General features: G+C 42.0%; 2 pseudogenes; both read left to right on the top strand.

Moving 5' to 3' along the window:
- Positions 1-454: 454 nt before the first annotated feature.
- Positions 455-1,024, top strand: LOC146802094 (protein CFDP2-like; annotated as a pseudogene).
- A 2,153-nt stretch (positions 1,025-3,177) lies between these two features.
- On the top strand, positions 3,178-5,548 carry LOC146802093 (uncharacterized; annotated as a pseudogene).
- The last annotated feature ends 3,785 nt before the right edge of the window (positions 5,549-9,333 follow it).

The following is a 9,333-nucleotide window of genomic DNA, read 5'->3' as shown; positions in this document are numbered from 1 at the left end:
TCACTGCCATCGACAGGAGCGCCGGTAGAGACGTCTACTCGCCCATCTTGCAGGCCAAGCCTGTGTAAATTACAATGCTTACTCCACTCTTAAACTAGCTTTAATGTATTTATTCACCCTACAAAAAAATGAGCACAAGTCACTCGAGTAGCTAAAGTATGTATACAGATTTCAAGGTTGAAGCAAAGGTCTCCTCTGGTTTGTGATTGACATTTCAACCACTTTTATCAGACCTGAGAGAGACCTTTAGTAATTACTTGTCGAGCTGCTGCTTTTTGAAAGAATTGTTCTGCCCCTATTGGTATGTTTAACGCCACCAAGGCCGGTCCCAAGCCGAGCTGCGAAAAGAGGAGGGGTATGCATGGCGCTAGCAACCCCACCATGTAAATAAATCCTAGCTACAGAAACATCAACCAAAGGACATCCTGGCCATGGGGAGAGAGGAATCTCCTTCATGGAGAGCTATGACGCCTTTGGTGAAAGCCAGAGATTGCTGGAAGCCACAAAGCTGATCCATCTTCTTTCGACCAAGACCATCACTATCGGGTCATGGAATGTGAGAACCATGTACTTGACAGGCAAGACAGCCCAAGTGCCAGCAGAGATGAAAAAAGACAACCTTACCCTGCTTGGCGTCAGCGAGACAAGATGGACATAGTGCATACGGAAAAGACTGGCTCCAGGAGAAATGCTGCTGTATTCTGGTCATAAGGAAGAAAGCACCCCTCATATTCAGGGAGTAGCACTGATGCTAATACCAGCATTCAACAGAGCTCTGATTGGATGGAAAGACCACAGTCCCAGTATCATCACAGCGACCTTCCACACAAAGAAAAAGAGGATCAACAGGAATGTTATCCAGCGCTATGCACCTACAAATGACAGCAAAGATGAGGAAAAAACAACATTTTTACAACAAACTATTGAGAAATGCCTTGAAAGAGACATCACCATACTGATTAGGGTCCTCAATGCCACGATTGGAAGCAGCAACACTGGTATTGGAAACTGGGTTACTGGTTGATAGGCGTGTGAGCCCTGGTCAAGCAGCAACTACTATTCTAGTCTGGGGAAGACCCAAGCAAACCTCAAATTAACCTGTGCTCAACCCCCTGGCTCCTTGCCACAGAGTAGCCAGGCTAAACTTTGAGGCAATGTGTAAAGTATTTGTGCAACTCTTCATACAGTAAAACAGTGAAAACACCACACAGAAAGTATCCCACACCAGGTTGAAAAAATAAGCTGATTTTAAAGAATAAAACAAGACCATAATGAAAAACATACAATCAGTAGAACAGGAGCTATGAACTAATTATTTAAGAATAAACTGTAAATTAGCGCTCAAAGTGCCAACCACAGCTATCTTGTAACGTTGGACTGGATCAAAATAAAATGTTCAGGCTGACCGCAATGGAGCGCGAAGCTGATAAGGTCCCAGATTAGTCCCACTGAAGGTTTACCTCCTCAGGTTTTGTGCCTAGAGTCCCATTTGAGTTGGAGAGGGTCACGAGGGGCAAGGAGAGTGTGGCAGGCAGTGATCAGCATTGCACAAGGAGCAGGCCAGGTGTCAAGGACAAGGGTGCTGTTGCTTCGCACTGATGGTCCCCCATGAATGGTCGATGCTGTCGTGAGAAGAGATGGGCTAGCGGCTGCTCACATGGATTTTCATTGCAAGTGGCATTGTTCCTGTGTAAATAAACAGGTTTACGGTTAGAAAGAGCACAAAGGCTTGGTTTAAAGAGCTCAAGAGCCACACCAAGTGTCCAGGATCTGAGAGGCCACTCTTGGGGGTCAGGATCTTATTGAAGGTGGGTTCAGTGCTGTTGGGAAGCCTAATATATGTCCTTGAGGCTCAGATCAGGAGACCAGTGGCTAGCCCTTTGAGTCACTCTGGGATCCTGGGTTAAAGATCGGTTCCAGGTCCAGTTCTTCCTCTCCAAGCAAGCAGCAGGTCAGCACAGCAACACAGCAGCTCCTTTAAAGTAGCAGTCCAGCAGAGTGGCAGTCCTTTCAGCAGTCCTTCCTGTCAGAGTATCCACAAGTCCAGAAGTGTTCTGAAGTGGTGGTGTATGGTTTTTTTATTCAATGGTGCCCTGGTTCTGGAAGGTTAGAAAAGTTTCTAGACAGTGTCTTTGAAGTGCATGGAATTCCCTACCTTTCCTGCCCTGGCTCCAAGCTGGCTGAAATGACAATGCAGGGTTGTTAGGCCCTTTGTGTTGGGACAGGAAATAGCCTATTGGGTGTAAGTGAGGCTGGGCTCAATGCCTTCTTCCCATTCTGCCAGTGATGGTTTATCCAGTCACACCTAAGCTCCCATCGTGTGTTGATGTCTAGAAGTAATACACAAAGCCCAACTGCCAACTATATCCAGTCATGTGACCCGGGATAGGCTGCAGGCACCAAATGGCTAAGGCATGAAAATGCCAATTTTCTAAAAGTGGCATCTTCAGAATTGTAATTTAAAATCCGATGACCATAAGCTAGGATTTAAGTTAGGATTCCAGAGAAACCAAACTTGAAGGGGTTATCTCTTCCCATTTTCAAATTACACTTATAAAAAGTAATAAGGTAAGTCCAATGTTATCCCATGGGGAAGATAGGCCTTGTAGTAGTGAAAAACGAATTTAAGAGTTTTTCCCCACCAGGACATGTAAACTTAAACGTACTTGCGCTACCTTGTAAATACACTGCACCTGGACTGTGGGCTGTCCAGGGCCTACCCTACTGGCGACTTATATGTATAAAAAGGGAAGGTTTGGGCATGGCAAAAGGTTTATTTAGACAGGTTGAAATGGCTGTTAAAACTCTATACACAGGCTGCAGTAGCAGGCATGATAACATGTTTAAAGGGCTATTTAAGTGGGTGGCAACATCACTCCTGCAGGCCCACTAGTAGCATTTAATTTACAGGCTCTGGACACAGCCTGTACTTTACTAGGGATTTAGAAGGAAAATGAATATGCCAACTGGATGCAAGTCAGTGGTACCATATTTTAAGCAGAGAGCACTAGCACTTTAGCACGGTTAGCAGTGAGAAAGTGCACAGAGTCCTAAGGCCAACACAAATTAATTCAGCATAAAGGTTAGGAGGAAGTCAGAAGGTATGATGACCCTGCAGAAAGGGCCAGGTCCAATAACTGGGTATGAAGAAGTCATGGGAAATGTGTACTTTGGGACATGAGCGAGAATGATGAAAGGCTTGCAGATTTCTGTGCCCTGAACAGTCTGGTTATAGGCGGTGGTGTATTCCCACACAAAAGAATACACAAGAGAACGTGGGTGTCTCCAGACCATTCAACACAGAATCAATTCAACCATGTCTGCATTGCCAAGAAGTTCCAAAGGTCCCTGCAGGATGTGAGAATGATGAGAGGAGTGGCATCAAACCATCACCTTGTCATGACCAGTCTAAAGCTAAAGTTGAAGAAAGCATGGATAAAACTAACAAACCAACACCAGCAATATAACACCACTCTCCTCAAAGATGCACAGAAACTGAGTGAATACTCAGTCACCGTCAGTAATAAGTTTCAAATCCTGCAAGAACTAGAGGACAACAGAGACCCAGTAGAAAGTCAGTGGGAGAACATCGAACAAATAATGACATCAACCTGCTAGGAGGTTCTGGCTCCCAAGAAACACCAGCATAAAGAATGGGTCTCCACCCAAACTCTCCGCAAAATCCAAGAGAGAAAGGGGGAAAAAAGATGCAGTCAACATCAGCCGAACAAGAGCAGAAAAAGAAAAAGCTTTAGGTGAATACACCACACCCTACAAGGAAGCAAAGAGAAGCTTAAGAGCAGACAAGTGAAGATTTATCAATAGGCTTGCTACAGAAGCCCAGGAAGCAGCAAGCCATGGATACTTAAAAGAAATCTACGAAATAACATGGAAACTGCAGCAAGCCAGAAAGACCTACTAAAGACAAAGCTGGGAAGACAATCATGGGTAATGAAGGCCTACAAAGAAGATGGGTGGAGCACTTTGAAGACATGTTGAACCAGTCCGTGCCACAGTCTTCATCAGACATACAGCCAGCTGACAAGGACTTGCCAGATGACTGCAGTAATCCAACCAAGGAAGAACTATGACAGGCCATCAAATGACTGAGAAATGGGAAGACAGCGGGACCTGACAATGCTCCTGCAGAGGTACTGAAAGCAGACATTGAAACATCAATAGACATTCTCTACCCCATGTTTGGAAGGATCTGGTAAGAGGAAAAGGTGCCATCAGACTGGAAGGAGGGATATCTCATCCAAATAACCTAAAAAGGTGACCTGAGTAAATGCCTAAACTACAGAACGTAATTCCTCTGTCAACCCCAGGTGAACAGAATGAAAAAGCAAGTCAACACTCAGTTGTGAGACCAGCAAGCTAGCTTCTGTAAAGATAGATCCTGCACCAACCAGATTGCAACACTTATCATTGAGCAGTCAATGGAATGGCACTCCCCCCTCTATGTCAACTTCATCGACTATGAGAAGGCATTTGACAATGTGGACAAAGAGGCCCTTTGGATACTCCTATGCCACTATGGTGTGCCAGATAAACTCTTAAGAATTATCAGATCAGGAACTCTTACAAGTGAATGACCTGCAACTCATGGAAGTCTTCCAAGTAAGGATGGAGTCTGCCAGGGTATATTGCTCTCGCCTTTTCTCTTCCTGCTAGTCGTAGAATAGATCATAAAGACATCCACAGCAGGGAGACGAATTGGGTTACATTAGACAACTTGGATGCAGATCAACAACCTAGACTTTGCAGAGTATGTGACCCTACTCTGGCATACCCATGTACAGATGCAAGAGAAGACCAACAATGTGGCAGCCACATCCGTACAACGTGGCCTCAATATCCACAGGGGAAAAACCAAGATCTTGAAGGCTAACACGGCCAGCACAACAGCAGTCACTATTACAGGCGATGCACTGGAAGAGGTTGAGGCCTCCACCTAACTGGCCAGTGTTATAGACAAGCATGGCGGCACAGACGCTGAAGTCAAGGCAAGAACCGGCAAAGCAAGGTCTGCCTTCATTCAGCTAAAGAACATCTGGAGCTTCAAGAACCTAATTCTGCAAACCAAGATCAGACTTTCTAATACCAACATAAAATCGGTCCTTCTGTATGGAGCAGAAAATTGGAGGACAAGAGTGACCACCACCAAAAAAGTCCAGATTTTCATCAACACCTGTCTGCAGAAAATCCTCCAAATCTGCTGGACAAACACCATCAGCAGCAACGGCCTGTGGCAGCAGATTTGATTTTCCAACTCCCTTCTTATGAAGAAATCATGAAAAGATATTGGGCTGGGTAGTTCACACCCTCCGCAAGACCGTATCAAACACCACCAGGCAAGACCTGACCTGAAGTCCTCAAGAGAAAAGGAAAGCCAAGAAACACCTGGTGTCGAGGCATTGAGGCTGACTGCAAGGAAATGGGTTACACCAAGAGTCATATTGAAAGAATAGCCCAGAACAGAGATGGCTGGAGAGTCCTGGTTCTGGTTAATGGCCTATACCCCAGGAGGAGTAGTAGGCATAAGTAAGTAAGTTCGTACGTAAGTAGTGAAGAGTTGATGGTCATTGAACTCTGGGTAGATTACAAAAAACTGATTCCCAACACCACTGCACAAAGTATTCAGGGAAAGCACTTGTCTTAACTCGCACTGCAGATGCAGAAAGAAAAAACTCCTCCTCCCCTTAACTCGGCTACTGATATAAAGAATGCATGCATATGATAACACCCGCCTAAAAATAAATAGCCAAAAGGAGTTACCGATAAGGACATTTACTTACGCGTTATTAAAAGCTCCTATATTTGATATGATGTAATCCCTTACTGTGATCAAGAAATGTATTAAAATCTATCATTTCTGCTCATTATTATGAAGCAACTTCGGCAAATAATCAAACCTATGGAAAACAAGCACAAATGATTAAAAGAGCAAGTGTTTATGCAAAGTTATATTAAAGCCACATTTCCTCAGCTTGATGCAGGTCTTTTGAAACAGTTAAATCGGACTTGAATCAGACTTGAATCAGACCTCTATTAAAAACAAGTGGAAACCGCGGCTTCATGTAAGAATATCAATGACTTTGCATTTGACTTGTGAGAGACAACTAGTAATCACTTGTGCAAATGCAGCTTCCTGAGGTGATCTCATTGCTTTTAATTTTGACTTAGGGGGCTATTTACATTGCATGAATGGGAGAGAGCTACAAAGCGCCATATCTACTAAGATAATAACTCATCAGCTCCCTCCCTGCGCTGCTGCACTTGTGGCTGCCAAGCACCAATGCAGACATCCTTTCACCATGTTGCAAGGGTGCCTGCATTAAAGGCAGGATTGTTGTTGCGCAGGAAGACACCATCCTGCACACAAATAATCTTTAAAGTCACTTTAATCTTTCTATATTTCTTTCAGAATGCAGAGTGCATGGAAAGAATAATTAACAAAGAGAAATATATATATTTCTCCTTGTTACGCCTGGTTCGGGGAGGCATAGCATTTAGATGCATTTCCAGGTTTACAAGTCTTTGTAAATGTGGGAATGCTCCAAATTACATGGGTGGATACATGGGAATGCCCATTCTCCACCCATGAAACGCCTCCTGGATGCAAGGTAACATGAAGCAGCACTTTGCCCTGCCTCACATTACTTGGTATTTGCTAAACCACGCATTTGTGGCTTAGTAAATGCCACAAAAAATTTTGCATTGGGGCTGCACAATAAAATTGACCAACTTCAACACAAAACCTTAGTAAATGTGCCCCTTAGTAACTGGCTAGTGGAACTATGGCTTCATGTAAGAATTTCAATGCTTTCATTTTTGACGATAGGGACACCTAGTGACAACTAATGGAACTGCAGGTTCGTATAAGAATTTCAATGCTTTTGCATTTGACTCCAAAGGGACACTTTGTAACGACTTGTGGAACTGCGACTGCATTTAAGAATTTCAATGCTTTTTTATTTAACTCAAGAGGGACACCAAGTAAATACTTGTGGAACTTCAGCTTGATATAAGAATTTCAATGCTTTTGCATTTTACCTGTGAGGGACTCCTAGTAATGATTTATGGAACTGCAGGTTCATGTAATAATTTCAATGCTTCTGTATTTGACGTGTGAGAGACACCTTGTAGCAACTTGTGGAACTGCAGTTTCATGTAAAAATCTTAATGCTTTTATATTTGACTTGGGAAGGGACACCTGGTAAAGAGTAGTGGAACTTCAGCTTCATGTAAGAATGTCGATGTTTTTGCATTTTACTTGTGTGGGACACCTCGAAACTAATAGTGGAACGGTGGCTTCATGTTAGTATTTCAATGCTTTTGCATGTGACTCAAGAGAGGGACCTCTAGGAACGATTTGTGGCATTGCCACTTGATTAAAGAATACCAACGCTGTTGTTTTTGACTTGAGAGGCACACCTAGTAATGACTATTTGAACTGCGGCTTCATAAAAGAATTCCAATGCTTTTGAATCTAACTCAAGAGTAAGCTCTAATAATGCCTTGAGGAACTGCAGCTCTGGAAAAGAATTTTGAAGATTTAGCATCTGACTTGAGAGCGACCTATATATATTTCGTATGTATATAACTATGAATAAAAGGACCCTTAACCAAATATATTTATCTATTTGCTTGCATTTTGCTTCTTTCTGCCACAGCCCATAGCATAAAGCAATGGCCATATTACTGGCACATAAATATAGTGTCACTCAAAACACAGCATACCAACAATATGGTTGAAGGCACATGACTTAACCATGATTTAACCAGTGACTGCTAGTCTCTCTGTATACTAGGTTGTCTTCAGAAGTATTCCATTACAATCAAGACATTTATTGAAAGTTAAGATATTGATTCATCATCATACACCAGCATTGGCATATTTACTTATCCTATTGAAATCAAGCACAATTTATTAGAGAAGCAAAAGTAGATGTGCACATTTTTATATTGAAGCCACACCCACCTCAATTTTGTGAAGGACATTTGTAGCAGTTGTATCTTACTCAGGAGAGACATTTAGTAACAATATGAGTTATTGCAGCTTTGTGACAAACGTGTTAAGCAGTTCCTTCTGACTTGATTTTTTTTATTTTATTTTTTTACCAATTTTTTTATTATTAAACAGCACAGCATATACGTTTTATAACCTTTTGCAGAATAAATAACTATTCATGATACAGAATACATGTTGTAAAGCATAGAGAAAAAACATTAAATATATTGTTGCTTATTAAAGAGGCATAAAAGTAGAGAGAAGAAGGAGAGCAGAAGAAGAAAGAAAAAAAAATAGTTCAAGGTCTAATGTGAAAGCATAAGTTAACGACTAAAGCAAAGTAAGCAAGCTATTACATATCACAGGTTTTTATCCAAAACAGATATATTATTTAAAGCCCATTATGGGACAAAGATTCCTTCCAACTGTATATGGGAGCCCATATCCGTCTGCCTAAAATGTCCCCCCTTTTACCCTTCCTTTCATAAATTCCCCTTTCCAGATTGAATATTGAAAGAAGCCGAGCAAGCCATGCCTGGAAAGTTGGTGCAGCTTGATCTAGCCAAGCTGATGCAATAGTTATGCGTAAGACAGCCATCGCGAGAAAAAGAAAGTAATCTAGCATTGATTGCTCCTGGCTGTTATCCACCCCGAAGAGTATCAGAGCTGGCGTTAACTTAGCTTTAAAACCCAAAGTAGATTCAAAGAATTTCATTATGGATGAATTGAGTCCATCAAGACATGTACAGGTGGCAAACATATGTACTATATCGGCATTAAATGCTTTGCATCGTGGACACGTAATACCCTCTTGGCCTCCCCATTGTAGTATCTTGGCCGGTGTATAATATAAAGAGAAGGCTGTTTTGTAGTGTTGGGCCTGAAGCCCGGCAGAGATAAGTACTATCTCTGTCATATCTAAGGATTGAATAAAGTTATTTGAATCAACACCGAGTCTATCCCCCCATTTCTTGTTGTGTTTTTCAAGATCGTCTGATTTTATTACAGATAGTTCATTATAAATTCTTTTAATAGTACATCCCTGGATATTTTTTATTGCCTCAATAGTTTCAACTTGACTAAATCCAATATGCCCGCCGATCTTTTTGCTAAAAAACTTCTAAGTTGAAGATATTTAAAAAAATTCCTGGTGTTGATTCCGAACTTATCCTGTATATGCTTAAATTGGTAGAAGCCAACCAGACCTATTAAATCCCCGACTTTCAAAAGACCATGCGTTGCCCATCCTGCCATAATTTGATCTGAAAAAATTTGTGGTAACGTAGGGTTGCCATACAGTTGTGTATAAAAGTTCATTC

The sequence above is a fragment of the Triturus cristatus genome, chromosome 8 (assembly GCF_964204655.1).
Source record: "Triturus cristatus chromosome 8, aTriCri1.1, whole genome shotgun sequence".
NCBI lineage: Eukaryota > Metazoa > Chordata > Amphibia > Caudata > Salamandridae > Triturus > Triturus cristatus.
This window is presented reverse-complemented; position numbering and strand designations above follow the sequence as displayed.